General features: G+C 41.6%; 1 long non-coding RNA gene across 1 annotated transcript; it reads right to left on the bottom strand.

Annotated features, from left to right (window-relative positions):
- Positions 1-444: 444 nt before the first annotated feature.
- LOC120533574 lies at positions 445-24,201 on the bottom strand. The gene is made up of 4 exons (XR_005634547.1): positions 24,086-24,201; positions 4,512-4,660; positions 1,097-1,264; positions 445-672 (listed from the first exon to the last, which is right to left on the bottom strand). It is a non-coding gene; the product is annotated as an uncharacterized LOC120533574 (long non-coding RNA).
- Between the last annotated feature and the right edge of the window lie 526 nt (positions 24,202-24,727).

Here is a 24,727-nt window from a genome sequence, read left to right as displayed (position 1 = left end):
TGTTTGTCCAAAAAAAAAAAATTACACACACAATGAAAATGGCCAACAGTGGAGAGGCGTTAAAAACTATTAGGAAAAGGGAACACAAACATATTTACAAATTTTTATACCTTGGTATTTAAAAAAAAAAAGTTAGCCAAGGTTTTGAACACAGTAAAAGTGAAACCTTAAATATGTCAAAAAAGGGAAAAAAATGCTTATTTAGCGTTATGAACAAGATACTACTCAGAGTCAGTTATTATCCAGCAATTTTCCATAAAAATGTGTTAAATTTAAACTATTTTTCCTGATTAGCATTTGTTCACTAATATTTTTATATCACCTTTGCTGACAAGTGCAGCTCAAATTTCTCTACAAAAATATACAGTTACAAAGAAAATTGAAGGCATTATAAAAGCAATTAAGAAGCAAATGGAGGGGTCTTTGTCCTTTGTAATAAATAAACTGCCTGGTCAAATGACCGGGGACAAAGACAAACTTGTAGCTTTCAATGATGCTGGAGATAATAAACCTGTGGGAGTTCCAAGCCAAAGTCCACATAGCCCCCTCTGCACATCCCAGCGTACATAATTGTGGCCATCTCAGTCCAATCACAATTCCATTTCAGGACGTCTTGTGAACTTTGTTTCTCTCCAGCATCACAGGCAGTTTGAGTTGATATTGCAGACAAAACTGGAAAAAGACAACAGAGAAAAACAGCAGCAATTAGTGCCCAGTGCAGATCTTACAAACTATACACAGTACCATTTCTAATCTGTAACAACCAATGCAAGTAATTAAGAAAAGCAAAATTAGAAATTTTGGAAATGATTGACATTTATTGCCTGGTATTTCTCTATTGGCACAGCATTCCAGGTTTTGCTGCATGAGCACAGAAAGCTGCCGGTTTTTATGGTTGATCTTGGAATAAAAAGCAAGGCAACGTTTGAGAAAAGAAATGTTGGGATCAATCACTCCAAAATACAGACATGGTCTAAAATACTCAAAGCCTTCTAACTATTTAATAGAACCTTGAAATAAATTCTATGTGAGACAGGCAGCCAGTGCAATGAGACCGAGACAGTTTTGTGAAGTTTTATAAAAGAAAGGCCAATACCTCGTGATCACTTGGCAAAGGCACAGCAGATCAGAGCAGACATTGAGATGGAGGATTCTAGAAGTGCCACACAGAAGGGTCACCCACTACATCAACATGGCACACATCTCATCTATTTTCTTTAACTGCTGCCCCATAACACGGCCACACTCTTCTACTTCACTGTAACTGTGAAAAACAAACACAGTAGATATTCATTTGCGGAGTTCAAACTTATAAAAAAATAAAGTGTACCCTTCTTGTTCTGCCTTCTTCCTTGGTCCACCTGCAGATCAATTATTACCAAAGTAAACCATCACAGTAGATAAAGTTCTGCTTAAAGTCTTACTAATAATAATTACTGTGGTTTTTTTGTTGGATTTTGAAAGAGCCGCAACTTAATTGTCATTATATGTAGCATCATTTTTTTTTTTACATTACTCTTACAGTAGACATTGTGTTATAATCTCTGTATATCTGAACTTCTTTTTTTTATTTTATTAATTTTATTGGAATCCACACAAAGCAATCAAGATTTTACAAAAAGAAAAGTTAAGAACAGATCGAACCCCACCCCTGAGAGAGCAAGCTAAAAGGCGTAAAATTTAAGGCTTGTAAACATACGTAAATTAATAAATCCTCTGTGCTTCATGAACTTATTTTAAAATATTATTGATTAGATCCTGCCATATTTTGAAAAAAATCTGTACGGATACTCTAACTGAGTATTTGATTTTTTCCAATTTAAAATTATAGAACACATCAGTTTCCCACTGACTTAAAAGAGGAGAATTTGGGTATTTCCAGTTTATCAAAATAAGTCTGCCTGCCAAAAGTGTAGTGAATGTAATCACAATTTGTTTGTCTTTCTCCACTTTAAGCCCCTCTGGAAGAACCCCAAACATAGCTGTTAATGGGTTAGGAGGGATTGTGAATCCAAGGCTATCTGAAAGGTTATTAAAAAAAATTTGTCCAGAATAATGTTAATTTGGGTCAGGCCCAGAACATGTGACCCAGTGAGGCTGGGACTTGGTTGCAACGTTCGCAGGTTGAATCATGCTCTGGAAACATTTTTTTAGAGAGTTTTAGTTGAGACAGATGTGCTCGATATATAATTTTGAGTTAATTGAGAGATCTTTATCCCTGTGTCCTCTTAGATCTTTGAAAGGGAGGGATTGTAAAATGATTTTATATATTGTAGATATGGAGTCTAAGTCCTTAAGATTGGGCAATATTTATTTCCAGCATGGATGAGGGTGCAAGATGAGGAAAATCTGGAAGGTTCTGTTCAACAAAGTTCCTGATTTAAAGATAGTGAAAGAAATGTGTAGCTGTATTGTTAAATTTGGAATGTAATTGTTCATAGGATGCAAAGATGTTGTCTATATAAAGATCTCTAAGCAAGTTAATTCCAAATGTTTTCCAGATATTAACAACTGCATATGTTTGTGAAGGTTGAAAGAGATGGTTTTCTTGCAGAGGTGCAATAGATAGAAGCTTCTCCATCTTAAAATGCTTTCTACATTGGTTCCTGATTCTAAGTGAGTGGAGCGCAATTGGGTTATTTGTATATTGCCGATAATGTGTGTTTATTGGAGCACAGAGCAAGGAATACAAAGAAGTACTGCAAGATTTTACTTCTATTGCGGTCCAAGCCTGAGTATGTTCTTCAATTTGTGTCCAGGTTCTTATCACCTGTATATCTGCTGCCCAGTAATAAAACTGGAAGTTTGGTAGAGCCATGCCGCCTTCTGCCTTTTGTCTTTGTAGGGTAGCTCTTTTGATGAGTGGATGTTTTGAATTCCAAATAAATGAGGTTATTGTTGAATCTAATTGCCTAAAGAATGATTTATTAATGTATATTGGAATGTTTTGAAATAAAAAAGGAGCTTAGGAATAATATTAATCTTAACAGTGTTAATTCTTCCAGCTTGTGTGAGATGAAGGGTTGACCATCTATGCAAGTCTTGTTTAATTTTTTCCATGCTGTTTATGTTTACCCCTAGGTATTTTAACTGTTCTGCAATGATAAAAGGTAAGGTATCTAATCTAATATTATATGCTTCAGAATTCACTGGAAAGAGTACACTTTTATTCAGATTAATTCTGAGACCAGAGATCTTTTGAAATTCTGTGAGTGCTGTTAAGACTGCAGGCACAGAATTTTCTGGGTCTGATATATACAATACCATATCATCTGCATATAATGAGATTTTCTGTTCCAGTCCTTCTCTCCTAATCCCCTTTATTTGATCAGTATTTCGACAATGTAGTGCCAGTGGTTCAATGGCAATCGCAAACAGCAGCGGTGACAAGTAGCATCCTTGTCTAGTGCCATGTTCTAGTTTGAAGTAGTCTGAACAAATGTTGTTGATGCAAACTGAAGCTTCTGGGTTAGTGTACAGTAATTTAATCCATGCACAAATGTTCGGGCCAAACCCAAACTTCTCCAATGTAGTAAAAAGGTATTTCCATTCAATCATGTCGAACGCTTTTTCTGCATCCAATGATAATAATATTTCTGGGGTGTTTGATTTAGTTGGTGAGTATATTACATTAAACAGGCGTCGAACATTTGACGATAAGTGTTGGCCCCTAATAAATCTAGTTTGGTCTTGTGATATTACCGAGGGGAGCATTTTCTCCATCCTTCTAGCTATAATTTTAGAGAGTATTTTAACATTGTTATTCAGAAGTGAAATTGGTCTGTATGATGCACATTGTAATAAGTCCTTATTTTGTTTTGGAACAACAGTGATTAGTGCTTGGCGAAAGGTTTGCGGAAGAGATTGGTTTTCTCTGGCTTCTGTAAATGTTGCTAATAGGAGGAGAGCTAGCTGAGCGGAGAATTTCTTGTAAAAAATCTGCAGGGTAGCCATCAGGGCCTGCTGCTTTCTCGCCTTGGAGTGACTTTATAGCATCTAGTAATTCTGATAACACCAGTGGTTTATTAAGTTCCTCCACACTAAAAGTGTCTATTTGTGGTATCTGTAATGTATCCAGAATTGCATTGAATTGTGTATTGTCTTCTTTAAACTGAACTTCTAATGTGATGTGCTAAGGTGGCATTACTTACATGAAAACAAATGTGTTTTTCTCTCCTGCCTTAGTTTTGTTTTAAGTTACAATTAAGTCTAGGTTCTTGCAAAATCCAACAACAAAGCACATTAAGAAAATAAATGTTATTTTGTGAAACAGAACATTGCTGTATAGTGATTGCTGATACTAATGCACCTCAGTCTCTGTGTTTGTGAGGATTCACACTGTGAGGCTTTCCTGTCTAAAATTAAAAAGCTGTGTAAGTTACTGGACAGAGCAAGCCTACAGTACAGTATTCAAGGTAGCAAAATATTACAGATCAAGTAATAAATATGGGGAGACTTTGCAGGAATTGTGCACAAATTACTGCTGAAACTGAAAGCCTTGGTAGTCTTACCTGTAGAAATAACAAATCTAGCATGAACTGCACATCATCTCAAATTGGAAATCTTGAAACCAGAAGAAAAGAGCACCCAGTTGTGTCTCAGAATCTGGGTACACTGGCATCTGTTCAGCCACATGGAAGGCTGGTTACCACCGGGAATCCTGTAGAGTCAAGAAAAAAAAAATACAATGAAGGGGCATTATACTTCTGACTGCAGCAATAAGAAAGTTATTTCTAAGGGCCGATTTTATACTTCACGCTCAGAACACGTACGCGCCCGCATCATGGCTGCCACGCGTTCCCAGCGTTCATTTCACGCGTCCTGTGAGCAGGTCCTCAGAAATTAATGCGATGCGTGCGCAAGTTGCAGTACCAGCAAAAAGTCGGGGGGCGCAGTGTGCTAAAAGTCGGAATGTGACGTCGGAGTCATGTTTACTGTCTACATGTGACAGCAAGCCTCTATGGAGATCTTTCAGGGATCGATGTGCGCGCTTTACTGTTTGATGAATGGTTTAAAGTGGTGAAGCTAAATGCCGACTACAGATGCATTCGCGGTGTGAAGTTGCAAAAAAAAAATAAAAATAGACGGCACAAAAGATGGTATGTGAGACTTTTAAAATGTATCGTGTCATATATATATGACTTTTTTATATTTTAATTTTTGCAACTTAACAGCAGCAACATAATGTATAGCATTATATTTGAGCCACTGAGAAAAAAAATAAAGAACACGGTGAAAACGTGTATTTTGTGATTAAAGTGGAAATTTCGGCTTTAATCTCGAAATGTCCACTTTAACCTCGTAGTTTACTTTATCACTAAAACAGACCGTCATAAATGTCATCCCAGTTTTTAATCGCTACGAGCTTCTTGGACCCGACAGCAGGTAAAGTAAAAAAATTAAAAATAGATGGCACAAAAGATGGTATGTGAGACTTTTAAAATGTATTGTGTCATTATGATCGGGAATATGCGACACTGGAATATAAAACCACCACGAATGCATCTGTATGTCGGCATTTTGCTTCAGTAGCGGAAAGCAGCAATAGATCTCCACACAAAACAAATTAAATGTAGGGTCCTATGATATTCCAACTCTCTGCACATTTAGAATCTTTAGATTTACACTTGATATCACTTTCATGATGAAATGCATTAAAGTGTGTATGTTACATTTTACATATAATTTCGCTTAAATAATGAATACTGTTAAATACACACATGGGGGAATAATTACCCACAGGGGGTGTCACGGTGGGGGAGCGATAGCACTGCTATCTCGCAGGGAGTTATGTTGCTGGTATTTCCTGCTTGTATTCCATACTGTGCTCCGGTTTCCTTCCAAAGATATGCAGATTTGGAGATTTGGTGCCGCTAAAATGATGCTAGTGTGTGTGTGTGCTTGTATTCACCTTGCGATGAGCTGAGGCCTCATCAAGGGACTGTTTCTAACTCGTGCTTAATGCTTCCTGGAATGGACACATCCCTGGATTGATGGATTTAATCATATAAACATCCTTTTCAGAGATATTGTGGTAAGGTGTCTTCAGAATTTAATAGGTGTTCTTGGCAATTCACAACACAGAGGACACATTAGAACAATCTAGACGAGATCAGGCCATTCAGCCCAACAAAGCTCGCCAGTCCTATCCACTTGTTTCCTCCAAGAAAACATCAAGTCGAGTTTTGAAAGTCCCTAACGTCTTACTGTCTACCGCACTACTTGGTAGCTTATTCCAAGTGTCTATCTATCATTTGTGTAAAGAAAAACTTCCTAATGTTTGTGCGAAATTTACCCTTAACAAGTTTCTAACTGTGTCCCTGTGTTCTTGATGAGCTCATTTTGAAATACCAGTCTCGATCCACTGTACTAATTACCTTCATAATTTTAAACACTTCAATCATGTCACCTCTTAATCGTCTTTTGCTTAAACTGTAAAGGCTCAGCTCTTTTAATTTTTCCTCATAATTCAACCCCTGTAGACCTGGAATCAGCCTAGTCGCTCTTCTCTGGACCTTTTCTAGTGCTGCTATGTCCTTTTTGTAGCCTGGAGACCAAAACTGCACACAGTACTCAAGATGAGGCCTCACCAGTGCATTATAAAGGTTGAGCATAACCTCCTTGGACTTGTACTCCACAGATCGTGCTATAAAACCTAACATTCTGTTAGCCTTCTTAATGGCTTCTGAACACTGTTGGGAAGTTGATAGCTGGGAGTCCACTACGACTCCTAAATCCTTCTCATAAGGTGTACTCTCGATTTTCCGACCGCCCATTGTGTATTCAAACCTAATATTCTTACTTCCTATGTGTAATACTTTACATTTACTGACATTAAAATTTCATTTGCCACAAATCTGCCCAAGCCTGTATGCTATCCAAGTCCTTCTGTAATGATATAATGGATTCCAAATTATCTGCTAATCCACCTATCTTGGTATCATCTGCAAACTTAACCAGCTTGTTACTTATATTCCTATCTAAATCATTTATATATATTAAAAATAGCAGCGGCCCTAGCACTGACCCCTGTGGAACACCACTCAACCACTTAACATCGGCCAGTTCTGATGAGGTTCCTCGCACCATCACCCTGTGCTTCCTGTGTTTGAGCCAATTCTGCACCCATCTAAAAACATCACCCTGAACTTCCACTTCTTTTAACTTGATCCCCAGCCTCTCATGTGGTACCTTATCAGAAGCCGAACATGTTCTCACCGTGATAATATCTCGCACTGCCACCTGGTGGATTCCTCCAGATTTACGTAAATTATGCGCGCAAGTATGAACACTACACCGCTTGCGTAGCAGGAGTGTCCGCTGCAGCATGCGTCGCGTGAAGTATAGCTCCGGCCTTAGGAGCAAGCCTTCTCCATTGTATTCAGTTAAATGTGTTTGTGTGTGTGTACTCCTCCTAAACCAACAGCTTAAATGATAAGATAATGACAACAGCAGGTGCCCTGTCTGTCATTGTGCCACATCAGATGCACACCATACTTCTCTGATGGCTTTGGATATCATACATTTTGAAATTGCCTGTTTTCTGACAGAGAATTTTTTTCTACCAAACAAGGATCAAGACATCCATTTCAAAATTATGAGTAAATAGTACCCAACTAACAAATTAATTCATAAGTATGACATTAATATATCGGCAAAATGTAGTATAGCTACAAATTAAGGCACATCCCTTCTCACATTTCTTTTACTCTGCTCCTATTCCAAAATGTTTTATAAAGATTGATTTCTGTTTCTGTCTTGAATGACAAAACAATATCTCACTCTTTAATTATTGTTGTTCTTCTGTATACAATTTTGAAGACTAAATGTTGGAAAATGTAGTAACTGTGGTTTCCTTGCTTCATAAATTTCCTATTCATAAGTGAAATGTTCAGAATGTCACACCCTCTGTTACATCTTTCTGTATGGATGTTAATATGCTAGAAATAGCTTTTAAAAACAGAAAACACACTAAGAAAATTTAAACGTGTAAGATTCTGATCTGCTTCATTAAAAATGTGTAATGCTATTATCTGCATCTCGCTTTCTTGTAATAACTTAGCTGTTGCTACTCTTGTATGTAATGTAGCCTTCATTGTTATATATTTGTTAACTTTATTATGGAAAAACTATTGTATTGCTGTAATCTGATATTAACATAAAAAATACTTATGGCTTTGTAGGGCACACTTTACACCCATCGAGTGTCAGTCGTGCACTCCTTATTCTATTTGGAATTCAACACCTCGATTATATTGTTTTGCTTAATTATTAGCACGCCATTCACTCTTTTTAGATAAAAAAAATTTGAACAAATGTTAAAAGAGAAACACCACCAAATGCTTATAGGGTGTTACGAAATAAATACATCCATTATCCCAAATACGGAATATGCTGTGACTTTCACATTTAAACCACGAGATTACAGATATCATATTGCAACTAAAAATGAAAATCCTTGTTGCCTTTTTCATCAATATGATGTAGTTGCAAAAAGCTTATTCATTATAAAGTTCAGAGACGTACGTCGCATTTCATTTCACTCCCTCTTCATTTGAATGGAGTTAAAATTTTCAGACGACAAATATTCTTCCAAGACGTTATAAAATTCAAAAGTTGCCATCCTTTCCAGTAAGAAGTTCAGTTACAGACGGAGATAAACGGCAACACAAAAATGACTCGCAAGTACAATTCAAACCTGACGAGTGACGTGTCGTAAAACATTAGGCATGCGTAGAACAAATCGGCCACCTTCGTGAAATGAATTTTAATTAAGCAGAGCGCGCCTCTGCGAGACAAATCGGATGGGGACTCGTGTCGCAAAGTAAAATAACGCAAATCGGGCAGGGTCATAATAGTAAAGTTCTGCGCGTGCGTGCGTCATGCACGCGCTGCTCAGGTTGTCTTTGTGCGCATGCACCTGTAAATCAGAGAGGCACCGCAGATCGGTTAGTGACAAGTCTTATTAGTCAACCAGGCCGCCAGTCTTCTTTGTCTGAAAAAGTAAAAGCAGTGGCCCTCCTCCCTCTGCGTGGTGTTCCAACATGAGTTTGAATCTTGCGGTTCACAGAGACAGGACTAATGCATGGAGCACAGAAAAACAAAATAGATTTTTTTTTTGTGGGTAACTGATGTTTTATACTATTTAAAAAAAAAAAAAAAAACTCTCACTTAGAGGATCTGTGCAGAACTTTTTACAAACCTGGCGGGATCTAATCAATAATACTTTAGAATAACCTCTTCAAGCACTGAGGAAGCAGATTCTCTCCCATTTAATTTTTCTTCTCCATTCATCTGTATTCACTTAATAATTCTTCTATTTACTTATTTTTACTAGCTCTGAGTTTTACTTCTGGCCATGCTGTCTTTCTCAGGGGTCGGGGTTGATTTGTTTTCAATCCTGTTTTTGTAAAATGTATCTTTTTGTATGGAATGTTGTGTGATTTCAATAAAATCAATAAAAAAAAAATAGAAAAAAAAACTCTACTTGTCTAGAAGATGATAAATACATTCAAGTGACAGTATTATAGATTCCTACCTGATACCATGTTTCTTTGTGTGGAGTCCAGTCTACGTAAAGTGATAAGCATATTTGTCTTAAGGCAGCACGCATATTTTAACAGTGCAGCTTCTTTTCTACCCCATGTTGATCATGTCAGAGAGGCTGAAAGACACCGCATGTTAGAGTTAACAAAGCCGATGCTCATCACAACAGTACAGCATGTGTGCAAGACCATCCTCATTAAACGTTTTTAGTAGTCAGTGATTTTCAGATCTGTAGCCGATACATATTGTTGATTTCCAAAATCCAATGCGATTAAAAGTGTATGCTCCGGAACTCATTACAAATGTCTTCAAAACCGCATCAGCGCCATCAACAGTGCAGTGAGGTTCATGGCTGTTGAGGCACTTAGTCCGTCAGAGTGAGAATTACAAATGTATGAACCTAATAGAGTAGTCCATAATGCATATTAACTACTGGTTATGTTTCATATCTCATCAGCATTCTTTACTAATACGTATAAGGAACATATTTGGCAAAGGTGGAACGTGACATTTATAGTGGAGAGAGAGTGCATTTGCTCCTCACCCTCCATGTGTTATAAATTTGCCTTTGAAGTTCCACAAGCTATACTCCTTCAATACAATTGAGCGTATAGAGTGGTGTACAAAAAAAGGATTTCAATTATGACCTTAACTGAAATATTTTGTTGTTTTTAAAAGCTTTTAAATCTGATGCTTTCAAATTTACTACAGACAATTCAAGAAAAACAAAATAATTTATTTTCTTTACTAATAAAAGGCAAAGCCCTCACTCACTGACTCACTCATCACTAATTCTCCAACTTTCCATGTAGGTAGAAAGCTGAAATTTGGCAGGCTTATTCCTTACAGCTTACTTACAAAAGGTAAGCAGGTTTCATTTCGAAATTCTACGCGTAACAGTCATAACAGTCAACAACGTCTGCCATGTTGAACTTTCTTATTTATGGCCCGATCTTCTCGAAATTTGATATGCGGCTTCCCTGCACTAACCGAAACGAAAGTATGTACTTATTTTGGTGGTATGATGCCACTGTCGGCCGCCATATTGAACTTTTCAACAGTCTTTGTTACTTATGGGCCCATCTTCAAGAAATTTGGTACACGGGTTTCCAACGCTAACTGAATTCTACTTGCATACATATATATGTCCATAGCCTGCACCTCGTTCACCATGTGAAGTGGCGTTGGATCCCCCATCCCAATGCCTCCCACGTTGTTGGCTGCCTGCCTATATAAGACCGTCCGTCGATCCGGTCTCTACATTCCCTTCCTTGCTTCGTCACGGGATTCACGTCTCCCTACTGATAACTACAGCCTTTTTGTTTAATCCATGGCTTCTCCGCTGTTTTATTGTTTGTTTATTACAATTATAGTTATTGTATAGGTTTTTTAGACTTAGTTTACATTGCTCTTGCCCAGAGGGGACTGGGCGGTCTCTTGGTCTGGAATCCCTACAGATTTTATTTTTCTTTCTTCAGCCTTTGAAGTTTTTTTTTTTTTTCTTTCTGTCCACCCTGGCCATCGACCTTACTTATTCTATGTTAATTAATGTTGATTTATGTTTATTTTTTTTTATTGTGTCTTCTATTTTTCTATTCTTCATTTTGTAAAGCACTTTGAGCTACATTTTTTTGTATGAAAATGTGCTATATAAATAAATGTTGGTTGATTGATTGATTGATTGATTGCTCAGGTACCCATTTCTTTTATCATTCCAACCCCCATTACCATGTCTATCGAGGTGATCACTATCGATCAAAGAACTGTCACTTACCGAGTGGTTTCCATGCCCGGACATGGCACCTACCTTTTCCATTCTCTTTGTTACATATTGCACGTCCATATCAGGCTCACTCTTGATATCTGGAGGAACATTGTGTCTTATGTATTGAATGACTGGGACAGGTTCAAGGTGTAGACTGATGACGGTACAGGAGATAATTAGACTACACAGGATCACTATAAGGGTGAAATGCTTAAGCCCTTCACCTATGGTTCTGCATGTGAGTTGATGGCTGCCGCTCAATTGTTCAGTTGTCGCTTTCAAGTGTACCGAAATGGCCAAATATTTTACACCTTTTGACAACCTCCAGTGCCTCTTAAACATCTTAGATTCACAGGTGACGATTTCAGTAGTGGACACTTTGATGTTTATGAATGTTTAAACTCTCAAATGCTGGATGTGATTTTATTGATGAAACTGGTTGTGTGCTTACAATCGCTTGACAGATGCCAAATGTCACTTCAACACAACAAATCCTGCAAATACTGTCGGAATTGAAACAAACCATGAAACTCAAACCGATTATGACAGCAGCAATCCAAGCTGTGAGATTTGAGACAAAATTACTGTTCACATGACCAACTGTAAGTTGCATGCTCAAGAGTAAGCTCAGCGCACAGCTACAGCTTGGTCATATTACAACTGGAGGGCCGAACTGACAACATGGTATACAAAGAGATCCTTAACAAATAATTATTGGCATTTTTTCCCTCAGTTTAAAAAGGTTTAATTTTCTTCTTAATAAAAATTTTAATGCAGTACTTCGCCGCTGCAAAGCGCGGGTATTTTGCTAGTATATATATATGACAGCAACACTCATCACTCACAACAGTGACAAAACAATTACATTGACAATCATGTTACGTTATTTTCAAAATGTTTCCTTTTTCATTACTTCTTTAACACACTATTTCTCCGCTGCGAAGCGTGGGTATTTTGCTAGTCTATAATAATAAAAGGCAAAGCCCTCACTCACTCACTCACTCACTCATCACTAATTCTCCAACTTTCCATGTAGGTAGAAGGCTGAAATTTGGCAGGCTTATTCCTTACAGCTTACTTACAAAAGGTAAGCATGTTTCATTTCAAAATTCTACACGTAACGGTCGATAACGGTCGACAACGTCCGCTATGTTAAACTTTAGTTATGGCCCCATCTTCACGAAATTTGGTTGTCGGCTTCCCTGTGCTAACCAAATCTGATGTACATACTTATTTCGATGGTATGACGCCACTGTTGGCCGCCATATTGAACTTTCCAACGTCACTAATTTTCCAACTTCCCTTGTAGGTAGACGGCTGATCGCATTTTCACGAAATTTGGTAGGTGGCTTTCCTGCGCTGACCAAAACCGATGTACATACTTATTTTGGTGGTAGGACACCACTGTCGGCCGCCATATTGAGCTTTCCAACGTCACTAATTTTCCAACTTCCCGTGTAGGTAGAAGGCTGAAATTTGGCAGGCTCATTCCTTACAGCTTACTTTCAAAAGTTAAGCAGGTTTCATTTCAAAATTCTACGCGTAATGGTCATAATGATTGACAACGCCACCATGTTGAACTTTCTTATTTATGGCCCCATCTTCACGAAATTTGGTAGGCGGCTTCCCTGCGCTAACCGAAACCAATGTACTTACTTATTTTGGTGGTATGATGCCTACTGTTGGCCGCCATATTGAACTATAATGACATCAGTGTCTCCAACTACTTGGATACAAAATTTAATACATTTTACAGTGAAACTCTTAATATGTATAATATATGATGTAAAATAATATAATTATCTTTGACCTAAAGTATCAGACAAACTAAATTACTGCAAACCAATAACAAATATTAATTGCCAACAACTACCTGAATTGTAATTTCAATCTGTCAGTGAACTCAACTGAAGTGTGTAATATCAATACAAATTAGAAAATATCACTAGAGGGCTAAATATCAAATGTTTGGTCGACCTGTTACAAAGTACCGTACAGCACTATATGGCTTTGAACTGCACATGTCTGCTCAGTGCTTCAAACCACGAGGTGCTAATTTCCACTGAGCTTGTCCGCTTGGCGTTTCAAATCCTTATCCAATGAGCTTCATTTTAACTGTGCATGATGTAAATGTTAGGCGAAATGAATGTTTGTAGGTCATCAATACATTTTAAATGATTGTCCCTGAATAATACTTAGGGTCAAGAAACACAAGTCTAAATTATACCTATTATAAATGCTGACAGTTCAAATGCTTAATACTGCAAAGAAGAGCTTTAGTATTATGGGTCACGACTCCTCTCTCACCATAATTCTCTCTTCTCATAAAAGAACCCCCCCCTGCCCCACCCCTTTGCCTCTTTTCATTGCTTTGTAAAGATTTATCAAAAGTAAACACCTCGTTTCACCTGAGTAACAAATTAAAATGTTTGACTGACAATTTCAATTGTTGCTATGGCTAATGAGTGCAGGTTGATGGGTGTAAATGATTAAATATTAAAGTAATCACTTAGAATTTGTTTTCATTGATTGATTGATTGATTGATTGGGAGGGACATGGTAATTGTGTTGGTGACTGGGATTGTGCTCTTGTAACAGGAAAATTGGTTAGGAATGATAGACAGAGGAGAACCATCATTTTTATTTAACAAAACATTTTTTTATTATATTGTGCTGTGACTAAGACGACCTTTTATTGATCGCCTATTTGGACCTTGAAGATGTGTTCACGAGGGAGTAATGTTACTGGTAAAGGCAGAGGTTTTTCTGATAGCAGGTCCATATAGATAGATACTTTATTAATCCCCAAGGGGAAATTAACATAATCCAGCAGCAGCATACTCATAAAAAAATATTAATTTAAAGAGTGATAAAAATGCAGGTTTAACAGACAGTAACTTTGTATAATGTTAACGTTTCGCACACCCCCCGGGTGAAATTGAAGAGTCACATAGTGTGGGGGAGGAACAATCACCTTTAGTCTGTCAATGGAGCAGGACGGTGACAGCAGTCTCTCGCTGAAGTTGCTCCTCTGTCTGGAGGTGATACTGTTCAGTGGATTCTCCATGATTGACAGGAGCCTGCTCAGCTCCCTTTGCTCTGCCACAGATGTCAAACTGTCCAGCTCTGTTCCTACAATAGAGCCTGCGTTCCTCACCAGTTTGTCCAGACATAAGGCGTCCCTGTTCTTTATTCTGCCTCCCCAGCACACCGCCACGTTGAAGAGGGCATCCTCCACAACTGTTTGATAGAACATCTACAGCATCTTATTGCATATGTTGAAGGATGCCAGCCTTCTAAGGAAGTATAGTCGGCTCTGTCCTCTCTTGCACAGAGCATCAGTATTGGCAGTCCAGTCCAATTTATCATCCAGCTGCACTCCCAGGTATTTATAGGTCTGCACCCTCTGCACACAGTCACCTCTGATGATTACGGGGTCCATGAGGGGCCTGGTCCTCCTAAAATCCACCACCAGCTCCTTGGTTTTGCTGGTTTTCAGTTGTAGGTGGTTTGAGTCGCACCAATTAAGTCCTTGATTAGGTTCCTATACTCCTCCTCCTGCCCACTCCTGATGCAGCCCATGATAGCAGTGTCGTCAGTGAACCTTTGCACGTGGCAGGACTCCGAGTTGTATTTGAAGTCCAATGTATGTTGGCTGAACAGGACCGGAGTAAGTACAGTACCCTGCGGCGCTCCTGTGCTGCTGACCCCAATGTCAGACCGGCAGTTCCCGAGATGCACATACTGAGGTGTGTCTGTAAGATAGTCCACAATTTTATACCACTAGGTATGAATCTACTCCCATCTCTGTCAGCTTGTCCCTAAGGAGCAGAGGTTGGATGGTGCTGAAGGCGCTAGAGAAGTACAGAAACATAATTCTTACAGCACCACTGACTGTCCAAGTGGGAGAGGAATCTGTGTAGTATATGGATGATGGCTTCCTCCACTCCCACCTTCTCCTGGTATGCAAACTGCAGAGGGTCGAGGGCGTAGCGGACCTGTGGCCTCAGGTGGTGAAGCAGCAGCCGCTCAATGGTTTTCATCACACGCTATGTCAGAACGACAGGCCGTAAGTCATTCTGTGACCAGGAAATGATACCTTTGGGACTGGGGTGATGCAAGATGTTTTCCAAAGCCTCAGGACTCTCCCCTGTTCCAGGCTCAGGTTGAAGATGCGCTGTGCAGGACTCCCCAGCTCCAATGCACAAGCCTTTAGCAGTCATGGCGATACATCATCTGGACCCACTGCTTTGCTGGCACGAAGTCTCCTCAGCTCTCTGAGGGTCTGCTGGGAACATCTGGCAGAGTCCCCTGTCAGAAGTAGCTTCAACACCCACCTCCGGCAGAACTTCGACCACATCCTAAGGGAGGTGGGGGACATTGAGTTTGAATGGGCCACATTCCATGCCTCTATTGTTGAGGCAGCTGACTGGAGCGGTGGCCGTAAGGAGGTCGGTACCTGTCGTGGCAGCAATCACCGAACCCGTTGGTGGACACCGATGGTGAAGGATGCTGTCAAGCTGAAGATGAAGCTCTACAGGACATTTTTGTTTTGTGGGACTCTGGAGGCAGCTGATCGGTACTAGCAGGCCAAGTGGAATGCGGCTTTGGTGGTTGCTGAGGCAAAAACTCAGGTGTGGGAGGAGTTTGGGGAGGCCATGGAGAACGACTTTCGGATAGTTTTGAGGAGATTCTGGTCCACCATCTGGCGTCTCAGGAGGGGGAAGCAGTGCATTGTTAACACTGTATATGGTGGGGATGGTACAAAGCTGACATCGACTCGACACGTTGAGGGTCGGTGGGGGAAGTACTTCGAACACCTCCTCAATCCCACTAACATGCCTTCCAATGAGGAAGCAGAGCCTGGGAACTCAGAGGTGGACTCCCCCATCTCTGGGACTGAGGTCACCTAGGTAGTCAAATAAAAACTACTTGGTGGCAGGGCCCCGGGGGTGGATAACATACGCCCGGAATTCCTCAAGGCTCTGGATGGTGTAGGACTGTCTTGGTTGAAATGTCACTGCAACATCGCATGGACAACAGGGACAGTGCCTCTGGATTGGCAGACTGGGGTGGTGGTCCCCCTCTTTAAGGAGGAGGACCGGAGGGTGTGTTCCAACTACAGAGGGATAACACTTCTCAGCCTCCCTGGAAAAGTCTATTCAGGGGGTCTTGGAGAAGAGAGCCCATTGGATATTCGAACCTCGGATTCAGGAGGAACAGTGTGGTTTTCATCCTGGTCGCGGAACAGTGGACCAGCTCTACACCCTTAGCAGAGTCCTGAAGGGTGCATGGGAGTTTGCCCAACCAGTCGTTCGACCGTGTCCCTCGGGGAATCCTATGGGGGGTACTCCGAGAGTATGGAATACCGGACCCCCTGATAAGGGCTGTTCGGTCCCTGTTCCGCATTGTCGGCAGGAAGTCGAACTCATTTCCAGTGAGAGTTGGACTCTGCCAGGGCTGCCCTTTGTCACCGGTTCTGTTCAAAACTTTTATGGACAGAATTTCTAGGTGCAGCCAGGGCATTGAGGGGGTCCGGTTTGGTGGACTCAGGATTGGGTCACTGCTTTTTGCAGATGATGTTGTCCTGTTTACTTCATCAGGCCGTGATCTTCAGCTCTCTCTGGATCAGTTTGCAGCAGAGTGTAAAGCGGCTGGAATGGGAATCAGCACCTCCAGCCGAAAAAGGGTGGAATGCCCTCTCAGGGTTGGGAGCGAGATCCTGCCCCAAATGGAGGAGTTTAAGTATCTCAGGATCTTGTTCACGAGTGAGGGAAGAATGGAGTGCAAGATCGACAGATGGATCGGTGTGGCATCCGCAGTGATGCAGGCTCTACATCGGTCTGTTGTGGTGAAAAAGGAGCTGAGCCGTAAGGCAAAGCTCTCAATTTACCAGTCGATCTACGATCATACCGTCACCTATGGTTATGAGCTATGGGTAGTGACCGAAAGAACGAGATCGCGAATACAAACAGCTGAAATGAGTTTACTCCGCAGGGTGTCTGGGCTTTCCCTTAAAGATAGGGTGAGAAGCTCAGTCAACCAGGAGGGACTCCAAGTAGAACTGCTGCTCCTCCGCATCGAGAAGAGTCAGATGAGGTGGCTCAGGCATCTGATCAGGATGCCTCCTGGACGCCTCCCTGGTGAGGCGTTCCGGGCACGTCAAACTGGGAGGAGGCCCTGGGGAAAACCCAGGACATGCTGTAGGGACTATGTCTCTCGGCTGGCCTGGGATCGCCTTGGCATTCTCCCGGAAGAGCTAGAAGAAATGGCCGGGGAGAGGGAAGTCTGTGCATCTCTGCTCAAGCTGCTGCCCCTGCAACCCGATCTCAGATAAGCCAAAGAGGATGGATGGATGTGTAAAATGGGAGTATTTTTACTTGTGTGTTATTAATCGTCCTGCATTCACAATAGCAGTGCTGTGGTCCACCAGCCAAAGCAGTGTGACTGTGAATGTGAGGCAACGGCCAAAAGAAAGTGTGGCGTTGTTTGGAATTATTTTACTAAACTGAGCAATAAATACGGAAAATGAGATATGTGTCAGAAGGCCGTACATTAAGGTAACTCCACAAACCTGGTAGAACACATGGAAGTCAGACACATTGCTGAACTCTAAGAGAGCGCAGACACTCAGGCTAAATAGACTGGCACAGGTGCCAAAGGGCCGTAGTGCCTTCCAGAAAGGCAAGCAGTACCCAGGAACGATAGTACTGTAAACTGATGAGGGGGTATTGACAGAAAACAATGTCTGCTTTTAGTGAGGAGTAAATTACAGTTAAAGTTTGATGAATTGACATTAAACACATTTTGAAAATCTATATAATTATCAGGTCCATTTGGTTTAAAAAAAAAAAATCTCGATATTAGCTTTATTCCACTGGGACTGTAAAAACAGCTCTAATCGGCTGTCCCGAGTGTTCCCCCAGTAACTTCTGAAGGCATGCCCAGTAATAATGGCATCTCTAGTTTTTTACAGCCCAAGTGTTGCCCGCTCTTGGTGTTCGCATAAGAGTGGCTGGGCTCTGCATGATACAGTTACATGTAGCAATCACCAAATTGGACTTGGCTTCCACCTCGCAACCAAAGTCCAGTGCAAAACAAACTGGGACGAAAACCAGAGTACCTGTACAGGTCAGGAAATAGCTAACGACCATCATAGGGTCCACTTCACATTCTGCCCAGAGGAGAATCATTCTGCCCTGGTCTGGAATCCCTACAGATTTTATTTTTTTTTTCTCCAGCCTTTGGAGTTTTTTTTTTGGTTTTGTTTTTTCTGTCCACCCTGGCCATCGGACCTTACTTATTCTATGTTAATTAATGTTGACTTATGTTTATTTTTTTTATTGTGTCTTCTATTTTTCTATTCTTCATTTTGTAAAGCACTTTGAGCTACATTTTTTTGTATGAATATGTGCTATATAAAAAATGTTGATTGATTGAAGACCACGACCAACACTAATATAAGGCAGACTTGCCAGGCCACTAAACCTGAGCATCTTTAGAGAAGTGGAGAAAATAAGAATAAAAGAGCAGACATGGAAACTGCATAGAGACTTAAAAAAAAAGGCTGAGATTCAAATTCATTCTGACAGAACTGTAAGGCAGTAACAAAAACCACAAATCTCTATTAACTTCTCTAATGATCACTAACAGGCATTAGTGGTTTAGCTCTAGCAATGAAACATGGGAGTTTGTCATATTTCATAACAAAAGAAAAAAAACACTTTTATATAATTGTCCATTTAAACAATGCATGGATTTTAAAAAGCAACATCCAGTGCTGCCACGATAGGCCACGTTTAACATCAGAACCCGTGTTTGGTTTTCTTTGTTATTTCTTTTTTTTTTTTCTGGAGAACTTGGATAACCGAACTGGTGAGGAAGGTTTGACTCGCATACCTGTGACAGCAACTGCCAGACCTGCACCCTTGGTCTCCCAGAGTGCCTGATCTAATCGCTGGGCTCCCAGCAGAGCTACAGAGTGGACGCTGAGAAAAAGAGAGCAGGTGTCAAACTCCAGAACAAGAGAAGGCGGCACAGACCGTAGCTGCCTTCGGTCATCATGAGCAATGTAAAATCAAATGGTGGTCAGGGAATATAAACTCAGCAGTCTCATGTGCATCAGTGAGACGAGACTTTGAGCTGAAACACCGGACTCTGTGGGTGCACTGGATGGATTTAAAATTGTGCATAAGGACAGCAGCAGGAATAAGTGATAGGAAGAAAGAAGGTGAACTTGCCATTGTTGTGAATGAAAAATGGTGCAACACTGGACACATTACTATTAAAGCACCAGACCTGAATGGAGTGCCTCAGGGTGGGGGGTGGGGGCTTACAATCTTATTATATGGCGAGAGAGTTTTCACACGCCATTGTGCGGATAGTTTGTATCACCTGTCGGCAGATGCGGCAATCACAAAAGACAGTATATTCTGTAATAAGCAAACTCTACTGACCATCCCCGTGCTTTCATCACAATTTTTGGGGTGTCTGACCCGGTTTCACTTTCCTGCACCCTCACTGATTTTTAACTAGTTTGTGGAATGTACAACAAAGGAAAACAAGACCCTGGACTTGCTGTGCGCCAGTGTTAAAGAGGCATATAACTCTGGTGCTTTGCCACCTTTATGCTGATCAGACCATAACTTGTTACAGCTCATACCCACATATAAACTCATTGTCAAGCAGCTGACAATCACCAGCAGGACCATTTAGGAATGAATAACAAAGGTGGAGGATGATCTGAAGGATGTCTTTGAGAACAGCGAGTGGGATATGCTTTGTGACTCACACAGCCAGGACACTGAGGGTCTCAGCCACTGGATCACAAACTACATCACGTTTTCTGTGGATAGCACAGTCCTCACAAAGGCAGTGTGCGGTTTCCCCAAAAACAAACGATGGATCACAAAAAACCTGAAAGGCTGCTGAAAATAAAAAAGAAAGTCTGTAGGTCTGGAGATAAGGATGAAATCAAGGTGTTGCAGTCAGAGTTGAAACGGCAGCTTTGTGAGGAGAAAGCCCACTACAGAGACAAACAAGACCACAAGTTACAACACATGAAGGAAGTGTGGAATGGGGTGAGGATCATCACTGGCTGTTGTAAAACATGCAGAGGAAGGGAACAAGAGCAGAGCTAATGTACTGAAGCAGATCTTCAACAGGTTTGACTCATTCCTGCCAGTCCAGACCTCCCCAAACACTGCAGGCCTCTGTGTGCTCTGCAACTCAACATCAGCAAAACAAAGAGCTCAAATCAAAAATCACAATTTATTAATGAAGCACAATTTAAAAAACACTATGTGTAAACCGATGTGCTGTACAATAAAAATCACAAAATATCAATAGTAAATCAATAAACAAAAAAAACAAACATTACATAAAAACTAAAACAACTAAGTTAAAAGGACCCAATTACCAGATAAACAATTAACAGAAAAACACATCCATCCATCCTCTTTCGCTTATATAAAAATCGGGTTGCAGGGGCAGCAGCTTGAGCAGAGAGGCCCAGCCTTCCCTCTCCACAGACACTTCTAGCTCTTCCGGGAGAATGCCAAGGCGCTCCCAGGCCAACCGGGAGGCATTATCCCTCCAGCATGTCCTGGGTCTTCCCAGGGGTCTTCTTCTGGTAGGATATGCCCAGAACATCTCACCAGGGAGGTGACCAGGAGGCATCCTGATCAGATGCCCGAACCACCTCATCTGACTTCTCTCGAAATGGAGGAGCAGTGGCTCTACTCGGAGCCCCTCCCGGATGACTGAGCTTCTCACCCTATCTTTAAGGGAAAGCCCAGACACCCTGCGGAGGAAACTCATTTCAGCCGATTGTATTTGCGACCTCGTTCTTTTGGTCACTACCCATAGCTCATGACCATAGGTGAGGGTAGGAACGTAAATCAACTGGTAAACTGAGAGCCTTGCCTTACGGATCAGCTCCTTTTTCACCATGACAGACTGATGCAGAGTCCGAATCACTGCGGACGCCGCACCGATCCGCCTGTCGATCTCACGCTCCATTCTTCCCTCACTCGTGAACAAGACCTGAGATACTTGAACTCCTCCACTTGGGGCCGGATCTCACCCCCAACCCTGAGAGGGCATTCCACCCAAGGACCATGGTCTAGGATTTGGAGGTGCTGATTCTCATCCCAGCAGCTTCACACTCAGCTGCGAAGCAATCCAGAGAGAGCTGAAGATCACAACCTGATGAAGCAAACAGGACAACATCATCTGCAAAATGCAGTGACCCAATCCTAAGTCCACTAAACTGGACCCCCTCAACACCCTGGCTGCGCCTAGAAATTCTGTCCATAAAAGTTATAAACAGAATTGGTGACAAAGGGCAGCCCTGGCAGAGTCCAACTCTCACTGGAAACTGGCTCGACTTACTGCCGACAATGCGGACCAAGGTCTGACACTGGTTGTACAGCCCTTATCAGGGCATCCGGTATCTCATACTACCGGAGCACCCCCCCCACAGGATTCCCCGTGGGACATGGTCGAACACCTTTTCCAAGTCCACAAAACAGATGTAGACTGGTTGGGCAAACTCCCATGCACCCTCCAGGATTCTGCTAAGGGTGTATAGTTGGTCCACTGTTCCGCGTCCAGGACAAAAACCACACTGTTCCTCCTGAATCCAAGGTTCGACCATCCGACAGACCCTCATCTCCAGGACCCCCAAATAGACTTTTCCAGGGAGGCTGAGGAGTGCGATCCCTCTGAAGTTGGAACACACCCCGGTCTGCCAATCCAGAGGCACTGTCCCCGATGTCCATGCAATGTTGCAGAAACGTGTCAACCAAAACAGTCCTACAACATCAAGAGCCTTGAGTATCTCATCCACCCCCGGGGCCCTTCCACCAAGGAGTTTTTTGACCACCTCAGTGACCTCAGCCCCAGAGATGGGGAAGCCCATCTCTGAGTCCCCAGGCTCTGCTTCCTCATTGGAAGGCATGTTAGTGGGATTTAGGAGGTCTTCGAACTACTCCCCCCACTGACCCTAGCGTCCCAGTCGAGGTCAGCAGCACACCATCCCCACTATATACAGTGTTGACACTGCACTGCTTCCCCCTCCTGAGACGCCAAACAAGTAGACAAGAATCTCCTCAAAGCTGTCCGAAAGTCGTTCTCCATGGCCTCTCTCCAAACTCCTCCCATGCCTGAGATTTTTTGGACAGTTGGGAGACAAAGTCAGAGAGGCGAGATGGTAAGGACATGTGCAGAGGAGAGATGCTGGGTATATTGGGAGAAGGATGCTAAGGATGGAGCTGCCAGGTAGGAGGAAAAGAGGAAGGCCTAAGAGAAGGTTTATGGATGTGGTGAGGGAGGACATGCAGGTGATGGGTGTAACAAAACAAGATGACAAGGACAGAAAGATATAGAAGAAGATGATCTGCTGTAGCAACCCCTAACGGAAGCAGCCAAAAGAAGAAGAATTTTGCAAAACCCAGCTAATGAGCAGAGATGATCCCTGACAGCACCATCAGAAGCTATTTGTCCAAATAGTCTTACTCTGATTGAGATTCAAAAAATTTACGGTCATCCAATGTTTGACATCATCATAACATTTATGCAGTGAATTTAAGGACTCCTTAGTCATAGTAAAAATAATCGTAAAAATGAAATGCCATAGTTGTGAAATTTGAACACAAGAGGTATTAAATACAAAGAAAACAACAAAGGACCCAGAATAGACCCCTGTGGAACACCATATTTCAAACGAGCAGTAGAGGTAAAGACAGACTTGTTACCAACTGAAAAAGTCCTATTAGTGAAATAAGATTTGAACCAAGCTAGTGCACCCCCTTGGATTCCTAGCCGCAGGCTGCAGTTAAATCCAAAAGCACTAAAACTGTTGAGACCCCAGAGTCAGCTGAAAGTAAAGTATCACTAACAGCCCTGAGTAAAGCTGTTTCAGTGCTGTTGTAACTTTTAAAAACGGACTGAAAAACTTCTTGACCACCATTACAATCCAAAAAGATCTGAAGCTGCTGCAAAACAACTTTCTCAAGTATTTTAGATAGGAAAGGTAGACGAGAAATCGGTCTAAAAATTATTGAAGTCATCCTTATTAAGGTTTGGTTTTCAGTATGGGCTTAACCACTGCATGTTAAAAATAGACAGGGATAGTGCCAGTGGTACGCGATAAATTAATAATATGGAATATATATGGTGCGAGTGTATTTAATGATCATCTCCATAACCGTATTAGAATAATATCTCGACAAAAAGTAACCTTAAATTTTTTTTTAATGTTTATAAACGAAGGAGACACTGGTTCAAACTGGTCTAGCACGGCATTACAGACAGGAGGAGCTGCTGGTGGACTTCAGGCCAGCCAAAGACCCTCCAAAACCAATCGCCATTAGGGAGGAGAACACAATAGTGTGCAGAGCTACGAGTACCTGGGGGTTCACATAAACAACAAACCGGACTGGTCTGATAACACAGTGGCGCAGGTTAAGAAGGGCCACCGCACACCGAACAGCCTAAAGAGACTCCGGGCTTTTCATGTAGAAAGCAAGTTGCTTCTGGGTGCTTAAAAATAAAAACTGGACTCGACTCGTTAAGTGAATCAGAGACACAAACACTTATGAACGGCAACAGCACCAGGGATGGCGTTCACAGGAGGATTCACAAAGTTCGCTATGGGGCTGAAGAACACGAACGTGCTGCGCGCCTCTCACTAAAGTCTCATGCGGTAGTCCAAGTGAAGCGAATTAAAACTCACACGTCCGTAAAGTGCGCCCCCAAACCCGGATTACTTACCTTCTGTCTGTCGGCGATGGAGAACTTTCTAACCTCGTTGAAACCCCCGTCTCACTCTACAACAGTCTTTCTATCGTGCAGTTATCGCTACAATGCGGTGAGACAGCGTGGCTTCAGTAACCGTCGCCTTGGATGACGTCAGCCGTACGCGACCATAACTACACGTGCCAGTTTGGTAAACAGTTGAAGGACAAATTAAAATGTCGACTCTGCGCCGGGAAACTTAACCTCTGTTCTATCTAATCACGCCATCTGTCGAGGAGGTCAGTCTAGGATTACTATGCATGTTCACAAACTTTTGATTACGAATACTTAAGGAGGGGCGGAAGGTCAAAAGACTTGAGATTTATGCGTGTGCGTGCAACTTTCATCTGTCTCAGAGCGCGCAGGACTCGGATCGCTGGTTCACAGCATGGAAGGACAAATAAATTAATAAAGGAGCCGCAGCGAGTCCCCCGAGTCACGTTAATGCGCCGATGGCTGTTAAAACTGAACTGGCGACGGTCGTTTAGCCGTTAGATGAAAATATCGCAAATGTTAAAGCTAAACTTATAAAAATGGTCAGATAAAATTTTAACTACCGTAGCAAACGGCATTTGCAAAACTAAATAATTCGAGAAAATACATTTATACATAATCCAT

The sequence above is a fragment of the Polypterus senegalus genome, chromosome 8 (assembly GCF_016835505.1).
Source record: "Polypterus senegalus isolate Bchr_013 chromosome 8, ASM1683550v1, whole genome shotgun sequence".
Lineage (NCBI taxonomy): Eukaryota > Metazoa > Chordata > Cladistia > Polypteriformes > Polypteridae > Polypterus > Polypterus senegalus.
The sequence above is the reverse complement of the archived record's forward strand: the minus strand, read 5'-3'. Positions and strand labels throughout refer to the sequence as shown.